The 15,283-nt window shown below is 43.5% G+C and overlaps 1 pseudogene; it reads left to right on the top strand.

The window, feature by feature from the left end:
- Nucleotides 1-927: 927 nt before the first annotated feature.
- LOC140202410 (aldo-keto reductase family 1 member B1-like) overlaps nucleotides 928-15,283 on the top strand; it is a 43,797-nt pseudogene continuing 29,441 nt past the window's right edge.

Genomic DNA, 15,283 nt, shown 5'->3' on the forward strand with positions numbered 1-15,283 from the left:
TAAGCTTATCACCTCTGAATTATTGTACAACACCCAATCCAGCATAGCTGATCCCCTAGTGGCTTCAACAGCAAGCTGTTCTAAAAAGCCATCCCTTAGACATCCTACAAATTCTCTTTCTGGAGGCCTGGATTTCCCAATCCACTTTCATGTTAAAATCCCTAACTATTACCATGGCAATGCCCTTCTGACATGGCTTTTCTGTCTCCTGATGTAATTCATAATCGACATCTCAGCTGCTGTTTGGAGGCCTGTATACAACTGCCATTAGGGTCCTTTTACCCTTGCCATTCCTCTACACCTTCCAATCCTGTGTCATCCCTTTCTAATGATTTAATATTATTTCTTATACATAGAGCCACACCACCACCTTTGCCTACTAACCTATCTTTCCAGTACACCGTATATCCTTGGACATTCAACTTCCAATGGCAGCCATCCGTAGCCAAGTTTCAGAGATGGCCACAACATCATAATTGCCAATCTGTAGCTGAATTTCAAGATCATCCATTTTATTTCTTATGCTGTGTGCATTCAAATACAACTCTTTCGGTCCGGTATTTGTTGTTTTCGGTTTTAACTGCACTGCACCACTATTGCCCTGTAAATCATCCCACTGGCTATGATTATGCCTCATCTCCTGCCTGTCCTTTCTATCATCTCTGTTGCACGCTAGCGTTGATTTATTTCTGTTTTCCCTTTCTCAGCCCTATCACTCCAGTTCCCAGTTGGAAATGGACCAGGTAAATTTGAGGGTAGGATGGAAGTTGGAGGCAAAGTGGATGAACCAGCACTAATGCAGACGTCGATGTAGTGTAGGAAATGTGCAGGGCGGTCACCAGTGTAGGCTTGAAACATAGACTGTTCCATGTTGCCGACAAACTCCGTCGGATCTATAGGTGCAATCGCTGTTTCTTGGACTTTGTCATGTCAGGGAAGGATCGCAAGATCTTACATCTGCAGGCCCCAGAGCCTGCTGGCTCCGACACCAGCAGGCATGAAATCGGTCTCGGCAGCTCCAGCATCCCAGGGCATATTCAAAACCTGGACTCCAGCAACGACCTTGGACACCTTCGAAGTGGTTGCACAACCTCCAACTGCGACTCCAGCCTTGAACTCCAGGCCGGGTCTTTATGTGCTGCTGTTGTGACTCCTGTCTCCCCTTCCCCCACCACCACTCTGCGACCCCGTCCCCCTCAGATCCCACCGTCAGCTCCTGGGCCCTCAGAGGCTCCATCTTCCTCTCACCCCAACCTCCCCTCTCCACTGACACCCCCAGCCTCTCCCCTCCCCGCTCTGATCCCACTTCTCATCTGTGCCATGTCTTTACCATCCCCTCCGACCTTCTACTCTGTGAGGCAGAGCGCTCTGTCCTCAGTAAGGGCCTCACCTTTTTCCCCCTTCGCCCACACCTCAGTGAGTTCCGCGTACGCCATGATGCTGAACTCTTCTTCTTCCGGCTCCATCTCCGAGCCCACTTCTTCGGCAAAGACTCTCCCACCCCCACCGATGACCCCTTCTCCCATCGTCAATTCTCCTCCTCTTCATGGACACCCCGCTCGGGTCTTCTGCCTGCCCTGGATCTCTTTATTGTTAACTGCCGACGGGACATCAACCGTCTCGACTTCACCACACCTTGTTCCAATTCCAACCTCACTCTTTCCGAACGCTCTGCTCTCCACTCCCTCCGCAACAATCCTAACCTTACTATAAAACCCGCCGATAAGGGGGGTGCTGTTGTAGTCTGGCGTACTGACCTCTACCTTGCCGAGGCACAGCGTCAACCCACGGATACCTCCTCTTATTTAACCCTCGATCATGACCCCACTTAAGGAGCACCCGGCTATTGTCTCACACAACATCACCGACTTAATCAGCTCAGGGGATCTCCCATCCACTGCTACCAACCTTATAGTTCCCAGACCTCACACTTCCCGTTTCTAGCTCCTACTCAAGATCCACAAACCCGCCTGTCCAAGTAGACCCGTTGTCTCAGCTTGCTCCTGCCCCACCAAACTCATTTCTGCATACCTCGACACTGTTTTATTCCCCCTTGTTCAATCCCTTCCCACCTATGTTTGTGACACTTCTCATGCTCTGAATCTTTTCAATGATTTTAAGTTCCCTAGCCCCCACTGCTTTATTTTCACTATGGATGTTCAGTCCCTATATACCTCCATCCCCCACCAAGAAGGTCTCAAAGCTCTCCACTTCTTTTTGGATTCCAGACCTAACCAGTTCCCCTCTACCACCACTCTGCTCTGTCTAGCAGAATTAGTCCTTACTTTTAACAATTTCTCCTTTGGCTCCTCCCACTTCCTCCAAACTAAAGGTGTAGCCATGGGCACCTGTATGGGTCCCAGCTATGCCTGCTTTTTCGTTGACTTTGTGGAACAATCCATGTTCCAAGCTTTTCCTTCACTACATTGACGACTGCATTGGCGCTGCTTCCTGCACACATGCTGAGCTTGTTAACTTCATTAATTTTCACCCTGCCCTCAAGTTTACCTGGTCCATTTCTGACACCTCCCTCCCCTTTCTTGATCTTTCTGTCTCTGTCCCTGGAGAGAGCTTATCTACTGATGTCTACTATCGCTATTTCCTGCTCTCTATTTCCTAGATCTTCTGGTATCAAACAATAAACTAAATCTAAGTAACCTTACAAGATGTGTCTTGCATTTGGGTCGACCCTTGCTCCCAATGCCCCGCCATTGTGACAGATACCGATGTATAGGCAAGAATGTGGCAGAGTAGTTTGTGAGAATTTTGAAGGAGTCACTTACTTGTCGAATGCTCAGTTTAAAAAAAATGTGGTTTAGCGAAGTGAGAGGTTTTTGACTGGTTTAGCAAGCAATTGAATTAGTAAAGCTGTATGGCATGATGGTGTTATAATAGAGGTTTTGGTGAGACAAGATTACTGTATGGTTTATTGCCTGCTTACCTCAGAACCATATTTAGCTTAAGCAATGCAATAAAGGCTCATAAGATATGTTGGGATGAGAAAGCTGTTCCATTAGGAAATTGAGCGGAGTTGTTATAATTTCAGGAAATGCTAAATGATATAAGAAATGATTGGGAAGGAATTTGTCAAAGTTGATTTTTTTTTTCTTTGGGACTTTCTGATGGCTGGAATTACTAAAGATGAGATCTTGTTTTAGGATTAGGGACTGGCTGTTTAGGATGAAGTCAGATGAAAGTTCCTCACTTGAGGATTGACTTTTTAAAATAAATATACCCTTGAGCTGAGGTTGCACAGCTGTTGAGCATGTAAAATGTTAAGATCCTGTAAGTTCCTGATTTCTTTTCAGAGAGATGGGGGAATTGGGTGAAAAAACTAGGTATTTAGATGGCAGAACAGGCTTGGAGTCTCACCCTACTGTTTTACCTATTCCATGGATATTGCTACAGCTGCATTTGTCCAGGAAAACAACAAATACCACACATTTGACCTGTTTCAGTTATTAAGGTCTTCAGGAGTCAGGTGGCCACTTGATAATCATAGGGTACCCAATCTCTGCTCGATTCTGGCCACAATAGGCAACTGATGTCAGATTATCAGTCAGACTGTCAGGAAGGGCAGGCAGGTGATGAGATGGTTGCAGCCACCAGGCTGAGTATCAAATCATTAGGGATGCAGAGTCAGAAAGGATAGCAAATACGGTATTCAAGATGTTATATCTAAATGCGTGTAGTATAAGAAATAAGGTGGATGATCCTGTTGCAATATTACAGATCGCCAGGTATGATGTTGTGGCTACCACTGAATCATGGCTAAAGGATGGTTGTAGTTGGCAGCTGAATGTCCAAGGCTACACGTTACATTGGAGGGATGGGAAGGAAGGCAGAGGGGATGTGTGGCTCTACTGGTAGAGAATGTCATCAAATCAGTGGAAAGATGAGACATAGGATCAAAAGATGTTGAATCCTTGTGGGTTGATTTAAGAAACTCTGAGAGTAAAAGGACATTGGCAGTTGTATACAGGCCTCCCAACAATGACTGGGAGGAGGGCCATTGGTTACAAGAGGAAATAGAAGAGGAGAGACAAAAGGGCAATGTTATGGTAGTCATGGAAGATTATAACATGCAGATGAATTGGGAAAATCAGGTTGGTAATGGATCTCAAGAGTGCGTTTGTTGAATGCCTAAGAGATAGCTTTTTAGAGCAGTTTGTCATTGAGCCTACTAGGGGGATCAGCTATACTGGATTGGGTGTTATGTAATGAACAGAGACGATTAGGGAGCTTGAGGTAAAAGAACCCTTAGGAACCAGTGATCACAATATGATTGAGTTCAACTTGAAATTTGATAGGGCGAAAGTAGTCTGATATAGCAGTATTCCATTGGAGTAAGGGAAATTACAGTGGTATGAGAGAGGAGTTGGCAAAAGTAAATTGGAAGGAGCTGCTGGCAGGGATGTCAGCAGAGCAGCAATGGTGTGCACTTCTGGGAAAAATGAGAAAGGTGCAGGACACATGTATTCCAAAAAGGAAGAAATACTCAAATGGTAAAATAGTACAACCATGGCTGACCAGGGAAGTCAAAGCCATTGTAAAAGCAAAAGAAAGGGCGTACAACAAAGTAAAAATTAGTGGGAACGTAGAGGATTGGTGGTGAACGCAGCAGGCCAGGCAGCATCTATAGGAAGAGGTACAGTTGACGTTTCGGGCCGAGACTCTTCGTCAGGACTGTACCTCTTCCTATAGATGCTGCCTGGCCTGCTGCGTTCACTAGCAATTTTTATGTATGTTGCTTGAAATTCCAGCATCTGCAGATTTCCTCGTGTTTGCATAGAGGATTGGGAAGTTTTTTTTTTAAAAACTACAGAGCAACTAAACAAATCATTAGAAGGGAAAAGATGAAATATGGAAGTAAGCTAGCAAATAATATCAAAGTGGATAGTAGAAGTTTTTTTCAAGTATGTTTTTAAAAAAAGAGAAATGAGAGTGGATATAGGACCGCTAGAAAATGAGGCAGGAGAAATAATGGGGACAAGGAGATGGCTAATGAACTCGATGAGTATTTTGCATCAGTCTTCACTGTGGAGGACACTAGCAGTATGCCTGATGTTTCACAGTGTGAAGGAAGAGAAGTAGGTACAGTCTCCATTAGAAGAGAGAAGATGCTCAAAAAACTGAAAGACCTGAAGGTACATAAGTCACCTAGACCAGATGAACTGCACCTAGGGTTCTGAAAGAGTTCGTGTTAGAGATTGTGGTGGTATTAGAAATAATCTTCCAAAAATCATTGGACTCTGGCATGGTGCCATAGGACTGGAAAATTGCAACTATCACTTCACTCTTTAAGAAAGGAGGAAAGCAGCAGAAAGGAAATTATAGACCAGTTAGCCTGACCTCTGGTTGGGAAGATGTTCGAGTCAATTGTTAAGGATGAGGTGATGGAATACTTGGTGACACAGGACAAGATAGTACAAAGTCAGCATGGTTTCCTTCAGGAAAAATCCTGCCTGATGAACCTGTTGGAATTCTGAGGAGATTACAAGTAGGATAAATAAAGGGAATGCAGTAGATGTTGTATATTTGGACTTTCAGAAGGCCTTTGCCACACATGAGGTACTTACCAAGTTAAGAACCCATGGTACATGGTATTACAAGAAAGTTACTAACATGGTTAGGGCATTGGCTGATTGGTAGGAGGCAGTGAGTGAGAATAAATGGATCCTTTTTTGGTTGGCTACCAGTGACTAGTGCTGTTCCCCAGGGGTCAGTGTTGGGACCACCTCCTTTTAAGCTGTCTATAAATTATTTAGATGATGGAATAGATGGCTTTATTGACAAGTTTGCAGATGATACCATGATTGATGGGGGCAGGTAGTGTTGAGGAAACAGGTAGGATACAGAAGGACTTGGACAGATTAGGAGAATGGGTAAGAAAGTGGCAAATGAAATACAATGTTGGAAAATGCATTGTCATGGACTTTGGTAGTAGAAATAAATGTGCAGACTATTTTTTTTAAATGGGGAGAAAATCCAGGAATCTGAGATGAACAAGGGCTTGGGAGTCTTGTGCAGAACACGCTGAAATAAACTTATTTTATTTCTTATATGGCATACATGAGGAGTAAAAATTTTTGTTATGTCTATGTCTAAATGTGCCATCATAGTAATTTATAATAATTTATAATAAGTAGAACAGTCAATAATATAGAGTACACTCAAGTCAGCATGAGTTCATCAGTCTGATGGCCTGGTGGAAGAAACTGTCCCGGAGCCTGTTGGTCCTGGCTTTCATGCTGCAGTACCGTTTCCCGGATGGTAGCAGCTGGAATAGATTGTGGTTGGGGTGACTCGGGTCCCCAATGATCCTACGGTCCCTTTTTACACACCTGTCCTTGTAAATGTCCTGAATCATGGGAAGTTCACATGGAAGTAGTGGCTGTCCCCACCAATCTCTGCAGAATCTTGTGATTAAGGGAGGTATAGCTCCCATATCCAGGTGCAGACTGTAATAGTGACTATAACCCAGTAGTATGTCATGTAAAGGTAAAACTTAAAAAACTAAAGAAGCAAAACCCTGAACAATCCCTTGACTACTTGCAATTAATTAAAGAAGAAAACTTAAGACAAAAATTTACAATTGAAGTAAGGAATAGATTTCAAAGTCTAGAAGTAGAATTTGTTGAAGATGATAGCAATCATGTAGAAATGAAATTTAACTCCAAAGGATGCCTTGGTAGAATCAGCAAAGTCAGTGATTCCTAAAAAAGGAAAAAGCACAAAGAATAAATGGATGACAGATGAAATCAAAAATCTGTACAGTTCCAATCTGTCCTGGGTATGACTCTAAACTGCAACTGGTGATGAGGCTCTGATTGGGGACTTTTAGAGCTTTGGGGAAAGTGGAGTTACCCCTTAGTCATTCATTGCTCTCAGGGCCACTCTGACCCAGAACGGTAGCACCTGCAAGGGTTCCTGCTCAGGATATGAGCGAAGGCCAATGGCAGATCCAGCAGGTTCCGTAACTGAACTTATGACAGAGAAGGCGGATGAGCTAATATTTCAATAAGTTATTTGAAATATTACAGAAAACTCTAGATCTAGATTCAAAAGACCTCTGCCTAATCAGAAATCTGTATTGGGAACAAACTGCCATTGTAAGAATAGATGGAGAAGTGAGTCAGTTTATGAAAATCAAGTGAGGCTTTAAACAAGGGTGTGTTTTCTCCTCTGATATACTTAATGTGTACAGTGAAACAGTATTACAAAAAATAAGAGACATCTTGGGAATCAAAGTTGGCGGTGAAAACATCAATAATTTCAGATATGCAGATGACACTGTGTTAATTGCAAGTACAGAGGAAGAACTACAAAACTTAATTGATATAATTGTTGAAGAAAGTGCAAAAATGGGTCTATCTACCAATTGCAAAAAGACAGAATGTATGGTGATATCCAAAAAGAAGGAGAATCCTATCTGCAGGATGAGAATAAACGGGGAAGACATAAAACAAGTACAGAACTTTTGCTATTTAGGAAGCTGGGTGACATCAGATGGCAGGTGACACATGGACATCAAAAGAAGAATAGGGATGGCAAAAGACACCTTTACAAGAATGAAGAGTATACTGACCAATACTAAACTAGGCATGACAACCCGCCTCAGAGTACTGAAATGTTACGTTTATCCAGTTATGTTATATGGCTCAGAATGTTGTACAATATTTAGTAACATGAGAAAACAAATTGTAGCAGCAGAGATGTGGTTTTTGAGGAGGATGCAAAGAATATCATGGATGAAATGAATATCTAACAAGGATGTCATGAACAGAGCAAGCACAAAAAGGGAAATAACGTATGAGATCATGAAAAGGCAACGGAACTTCATTGGACATGTGATTAGGAAAGAGGAGTTAGAATGCACAGTAATTATGGGAGAGATTGAAGGGAAGAAAGCAAGAGGAAGACAAAGACAAATGATGATGGAGACAGCAGCCAGAGAACTGGAAATGAATACCAATGAATTGATCCACTTGACCCGAAACAGGAGTGTGTGGGCCATGGCAGTCAAAGCTCAAACTGGGCATGGCACCTGATGATGTTGATGACAGTTCCCATACCAGGCAGTGATGCAGCCAGTCAGGATGCTCTCAAATGTGCCCCTGTAGAAAGTTCTTAGGATTTGGGGGCCCAAACCAAACTTCCTCAACCGTCTGAGCTGAAAGTGGCATTGTTGTGCCTTTTTCACCACACAGCTGATGCGTACAGACCATGTGAGGTTCTTGGTGATGTAGATGCTGAGGAACTTAAAGCTGTTTACCCTCTCAACCCCAGATCCATTGATGGCAATAGGGGTTAGCCCATCTCCACTCCTCCTGAAATTCACAACCAGCTCCTTTGTTTTTGCGCATTGAGGGAGAGGTTGTTTTCTTGACACCACTGTCAGATGACTTCTTCCCTGTAGGCCACCTCGTTATTTTGAGATCAGGCCGATCAATGTGGTGTTGACGGCAAATTTAATTAGCAGATTGGAGCTGTGAGTGGCGATACAGTCATGGGTATAAAGGGAGTAAAGGAGGGGACTCAGAATGCAGCCCTAAGGGGTTCCTGTATTGACAGTCAGAGGGGTGGAGGTAAGGGAGCCCAGTCTTACCACTCGCTGGCGATCTGACAGGAAGTCCAGGATCCAGCTGTGCACTGAGGTCTCTGAGCTTCTTGTTGAGCCTGGATGGAATTATGGTGTTGAATGCTGAACTGTAGTCCAAGAACAGCATTTTCACATAAGCATCTTTCTCCAGATGTGTAAGGACAGTATGTAGAGCAGTGGCTATTGTGTCATCTGTCAATTGGTTGCATGGGTGGGCGAATTGTAGGGGGTCCAATTTGGGTAGTAGCAAGCTGCAGGTGTAATCTTGCTCATCATCTCAAAGCACTTACTTATCATTGAGGTGAGTGCAACAGGACGCCAGTCATTCAGGCAAGTTACCTTGGTCTTTTTTGGTACAGGGACAATGGTGGATAATTTGAAGCAGGAGGGCACTCTACACTGGGGGAGAAAGAGAGAGATTGAAAATGTCTGTAAACACACCTGCCAGTTGTGCTGCGCACATCCTGAGTACTCGCCCTGGGATGCCGTCCGGTCCTGCAGCCTTGCGACTGTCCACTCGTTGGAAACACCTGCGTACTTCAGCCTCAGAGATGACCAGGTTGCAGGTTGTAGCGGTGGCTTTCCTCGGAAGCTTAGAGTTAGTGACATTGAACCGAGCATAAAAGCGATTGAGTTCATCTGGGAGACAGCTCAACTGAAGGTTAACTTGCAGGTTGAGTCGGTGGTGAGGAAGACAAATGCCATGTTAACATTCATTTCAAGAGGTCTAGAACATAAGAGCAAGGATGTGAATTTGAGCTTTATAAGGCACTGGTGAGGCTGCCCCTTGAGTATTGTGAACAGTTTTGGGCCCCACATCTTAGAAGAGATGTGCTGGCATTGGAGAGGGTTCAGAGGAGGTTCACAAGGATAATTCCAGGAATGAAAGGGTTATCATACGAGGAACACTTGATGGCTCTGGGGCTGCAATTGCTGGAATTCAGAAGGATGAAAGGGTATCTCATTGAAAAATTTTGAATGTTGAAAGGCCTAGACAGAGACTATATGTGGAAGGGATGTTTCCCATGGTGGGAGAGTCTAAGACAAGAGGGCACAGTCTCAGGATAGAGAGGTGCCCTTTCAAAACAGATGCAGAGAAATTTCTTTACCCAAAGGGTGGTGAATTTGTGGAATTTGTTGCCACATACAGCTGTGGAGGCCATGTCCTTGTGTGTAATTAAGGCAGAGATTGATAGGTTCTTGATTGGACATAGCATCCAAGGTTATGGGGAGAAGGCTGGGAAATAGGGCTGAGGAAGAGAAAAAAAGGATCAGCCATGATTGAATGGCGGAGCAGACTCGATGGGCCAGGTGACCTAATTCTGCTCCTATGTCTTATGGTCTTATCAAAGGGCTATCCAAAATAATGACATTTCACTTAACTAAACTTGCTGTAGCTAGTCCAGAAGTTTCGGGACAGGGCTGATGCTCAGCATATTGAGGGGGTAATGCAGTTATAATATTGCAGTTGAAATTATAAAGGTAGACAGACTTGCTGCTGATGGTTGATGCCTGATTCTTGTATGGCACAAACCTTATTTGCCATTTATACCCAGTGCCATTTAGATGGCAGAACAGGCTTGGGTCTCACCCTACTGCTTTACATATTCCATGGATATTGCTACAGTTGCATTTGTCCAGGAAAACAACAAATACCACACATTTCACCTGTTATTAGTTAATCAGTTATTAAGGTGTTCAGGAGTCAGGTGGTCACTTGGTGATCATAGGGTGCCCAACCTCTGCTCGAATCTGGCCACAATTGGTAACTGTCAGATTATCAAAGTGCTATCCAAGATAATGACACTTCACATAACTAAACTTGCTGTATCTGGTCCAAATGTTTTTGGACAGGGCTTATGCTCAGCATATTGAGAAGGGAATGCAGTAATAATATTGCAGTTGAAATTATAAAGGTGGTCAGACTTGCTGCTGATGATTGATGCCTGATTCTTGTGTGGCACAAACCTTACTGGCCATTTATACCCAGTGCCATTTAGGTCATGGTGGCTGTAGGCATGGACCACCTCATTAGCTGAGGAGTAACAAATGGAACTGCACACTAAGCGAATGTTAAAGAAAATCTTCACTTCTGACCTTGTGAAGAAAATGTCACTAAGCAAGCTGAAGATAGCTCTGAGGGCCTCCTGAAATGATGCTCTGGAGTTGAAATGATTAACCTCTAGCAATCAGAACCAGCTTCTTTCAGATATGAATAGAGATTGAAGAGTTCATGCCTTCATTCCCATTGATGCAATTTTATTTGGACTCCTTGATGTTGCACTTAGTCAGTTGCACCAAGGGGAAACCTCTTGTATTATCTCTGGAATTTGACTTTCCTATCTTCCCTGTATTAGGACCAAGATTGTAAATTAGCTCTGAAACAAATGGCTCTGATGGTGCAAAAGTATTGGTAAGTGGATTCATGGAATGAAAGATTATCTTATGAAGTATTAAGCAGTCAGGATCTAAATGGAGGTGATACTGAAATAATATGCTGAAGAAGTTATGAAGGTAGATACTGAGGATGTTGCCTTCTATGGAAAAACTGATCGGGCAGAGATGAAGGTTCAGAATAAGTGGAAAAACCATTTAAAATTACAATGAGGAATCTTGTATGAGGATTATAAATCTCTGGCATTCTGCTTTCCAGAGTACTGAGAAGGCTGAGTCATTGGATATGTTTAAGCCTGAAACAGATTTCTGGGCTCCGGTGGAATTGGGTTTGGGCAGCAAACTGGAGGTCAAGCTAATATCCAGTCAGCCATTGAGCTATTGTCTTTAAATGGTGCAATAGGCTTGGATCACTTTACCTACTGCTGCTGCTTCTAGAATGGCACTTGATAGCATTGTCAGGGACCCTTCTGGTACTTGGTAGTGCTTTTAGTTGGCTGAGTGTCAGGATTGTGCCTGTGCTAGAGCAGTTTTGTGTATAGCAGGGCAGATTTGCTGTATTACTAACAGGACCTAAAGTCTTTGCTGTAAACAGTATCCTTAGGATTTTCAAACACAAGAAGATCTGTAGATGCTAGAAATCTAAGGATCACACACAATGCTTGTGTAGCCCCCTGGTAAGCTTCAGGCTCGCCCAATTCGCTTTCGTCTAGCGGGGAGCAGCCTCCGGCCCCACCAGACTGGGTAATCAAGTTTGTGTGGATGCTGTGTGATGTACCCCACCCCACCAAATAACAGACAATACACCATATGCAATTAAATGATTACACTTTATAGATCTTACTGGAACTATGTAATTAATAGAGGTAAAATATAAAAGGCGCCAAAATTATCAAAGTTCAACCACTTTGTGCACAACAGTTGGAGCTCAATTAATGGAGTTTTCTTTCCACCAGTCGATCCTCTCGACCCACCGATTGGGACCAACCTCAGTGGTCGACTAGACACTCCACACGCGTCTGTCTTCGTCTCCTCTCCTCGCCAAAGACCCTGGGCCTCAGACTCCCGCTCAGGGTCGGTCCCGTCACCCAGGGTCACAGCATCGCATCTCCTCTCTCTGTCCCCATCCGCCTTCTGCCCCAAAGCCCACAAACAATAGCTTACAGACACACAAGAATAACATCTATCCCAATTAGTTCGTTCTCTCTATTATCAATAATATAACTCAAACAAGCAGAGAGAGAGAGTGAAGCACTTTCTCAGCAGTTAACATAACAAAGAAGCCATTTTATTCTAACATAACAAAGAAGACATTTTCATTTGCCTTAGCAGTAACATAAAAGAAGAAACCCCTTACACTGGAGTAACTAGCAAGCCAGGCAGCATCTATGGAAAAGAGTAAACAGTCAAAGTTTTGGGCTGAGACCCTTCAACAGTCCTGACTTTATTTCATTTTATGCGTTGTTGGTTGCGGTAGCAGAGACAGCCTATTGCCCTTTGTGGTGATGCTCATCCACTATCTTGAGGCCCTGTGGTTGTCCTGGAGAGGTACATCAAATAGTTTTGGTGAGAGTTCAAGAACCGGCGACTGTGTGCGAGGGGTGATATCATATTTTTCCATAGAAATTGCAGTTGGTCATATTCTCATCACTTGCTGTCCTTGCCTCAGTGATAAAATTTGTGCTTTAGGGAGGTGCTAATGGAGTGACCTGGATGAATAACCATTTTATGGCTAGTTTGCATTTCAGTTCTGGTGGGGGGGGGGGGGGGGTCATGTTTAGACTGGTGAATGAGTTGGCAATCATTGTCTGCTACCACTATTGTCAAGCTTTCCAAGTGTAAATGCAGCTGTCCTGTGCCTTTGTGCCTCTGACTTGTGGCTGGTAGGTGCAGAAAAGGTTTTTGCCAGGAGGTGTCACTCAAAGAAATTATACCTGACTTGTGATCTGCTCTGGTAGAGCTCAGTTAAATTCTAGGTTCAAGAGAATGCTAGAAGAATGTTTTTAGCTTTACTGTTCTGAAATGCTTAAATTTGAATTGACTGCCATTTGTATTTGTTTCATTTGGTTTTGCCTTACCATTTGAATTTTAATTAGAAGCACTTTTCTGTCAGTCTGAGCCAGGTAAAGTGATAGCAGCAGTGAAAACGGCCATTGAAGCTGGTTATCGTCACATTGATTGTGCATTTGTGTATGACAATGAAAAAGAAGTTGGTGATGCTATTCAGGCGAAGATCAAGGATGGAACTGTAAAGCGTGAAGATCTTTTCATTGTTAGCAAGGTAAAGGATTTGGGGTGCTGCCAGGTCGCTAAAGTATAATTTAACTTTAGCAATATCAATGCACTAATGAATAGTTTTGTTTTCCTGCTAGCTGTGGTGTACATTTCATGCCAAAGACATGGTGAAGGATGCCTGTTCTAACACATTAAGTGACCTGAAATTGGACTATCTGGATCTGTACCTTATTCATTGGCCTATGGGATTCAAGGTAAACTGCCGGACAAAAACATTTTTGCACATCTTCCTCCAGTTTAATTTGCACATTGCTTGAGTTAACTTATTTATACCCTTAGATAGCCAAGTACTCAGTGGGTTGTTTAAAGTCAGTAAATTTTGGGGGTCAGGTACTGTACTTGAGGTTTTTTAACATTCATTTGTGAGAAATCTAAGCCAACTGAATTACATTGAAGTGACTCATAGGAACGTTGCTAGGTAGTAGCAAGCCATACTGGAACATCGAATATACAATGCAGAACAGCCTCTTTGGCCCAGTTAGAAGAAACACAGGACCCCTGCCCTTGCATGCCAATGTGTTCCTCTTGTTGAGTAATGTCAAGGGATATGTAGTGAATACAATTTGATAAGACTTAGACATGAAGTATATTCTGTAATATAAATGAAAACAAACCAAAGGCAAACTTGCAAACAGCTCTTAAATGTTGGCACGTATTAACCTACTTGGGTCTACCTCCTTTCTCAGTAATTTAAGTTATGCTTTTTGTTCTTGTTCCTAAAATATCTCCTTTCAGGCTGGCCAGGAGAACCTTCCTCTTGATGGGAATGGGATGATAATACCAAGTGACACGGATTTTGTTGACACTTGGGAAGTGAGTATGTAATTGAAGAATCTAAGTTTATTGTTACTAGATTTATCTAGAAAATAAACCTGTAATGTTTCCTCCTTAAAGCCCTTGTTGTTAGATTGGTCCCTTGATTCTAGTTGCTTGAAACATTATTCTGGATAGCCTTCATTGTCTAAGATTCAATTTTCAGCTCACTGTTAATTATTATAATCATTTTCCATTCACAGGCAATGGAAGACTTGGTGGATCTAAATATGGTTAAAGCTATAGGGGTGTCCAATTTTAATCGTAAGCAGATAGAGCATATCCTAAAAAAAATTTGAAGTACAGACCGGCTGTCAACCGGTTAAGGATCCGGCCTGAACACTGGGTCGAAGGGCCTCTGCTGGTAGCTCTGGATCATGACAGTATTTAATTTCTGTTTTCTTTCACCTGGCCATGTGGGTTCTGGCCCAGCCCTTCCCTTTTTGGACTTCCTCCAATTACCTGCTTGTCTCATTTGCACCCACCTGTGTCTAATTTTCACTCATTACGCTGTCCATTTAAACCCCGCCTTGACTAGTATTCTCTGCCAGTTCGTCCCATTTCTGACCTGTGTCATTCTAGCCTGTCATTGATTTCTGCCAACTGATTTTGCTTGATTCTGTGTTTTGGATTTTGTCTGTTCGTGGACCTGATTTTTGCCTGTGTGCTCTGGATTGTCTGCCCTCACCTGACTGCCTTTCCTGGTGAGACCTCGGCCTGCCATTTTGGATTCGTGCCTGCCTTCTGGTTTTGAAAGACTGTTGCCTTTGTGCTCCCTAATAAATCCTGGTGAAAAAGTATTCATTGGTCTGCACTTGAGTCCCACTGTAACCCGACAGAACGAACCGGCCAAGATGGACTCAGTGGACCCCAACCAGGTGCGTGAGGCCCTCTCCCGACAGGGCGTGTTGTTAGGGAGACATGAAACGCAGTTCGCCTCTATCAACCAGTCGATGGAAGCCTTCTCTGCCACTCTGACCAGCATAGCCTCCCAGCTACAGCAGATTCAGCTGGCGCTGAGCTCTAACCCACCTTCTCTTGCTGCGCTATCAGCCCCGCAGATTCCAACCCAACCAGCCTGAGAGCCCCATTTACCTCCACCTGAACTGTACAATGGTGAACCAGGCAGCTCCAGATCCTTCCCGTCTCAATGCTCACTGATTTTTGAGCTGCAGTCCA

This window comes from Mobula birostris, chromosome 9 (genome assembly GCF_030028105.1).
Source record: "Mobula birostris isolate sMobBir1 chromosome 9, sMobBir1.hap1, whole genome shotgun sequence".
NCBI classification, from domain to species: Eukaryota; Metazoa; Chordata; class Chondrichthyes; order Myliobatiformes; family Myliobatidae; genus Mobula; species Mobula birostris.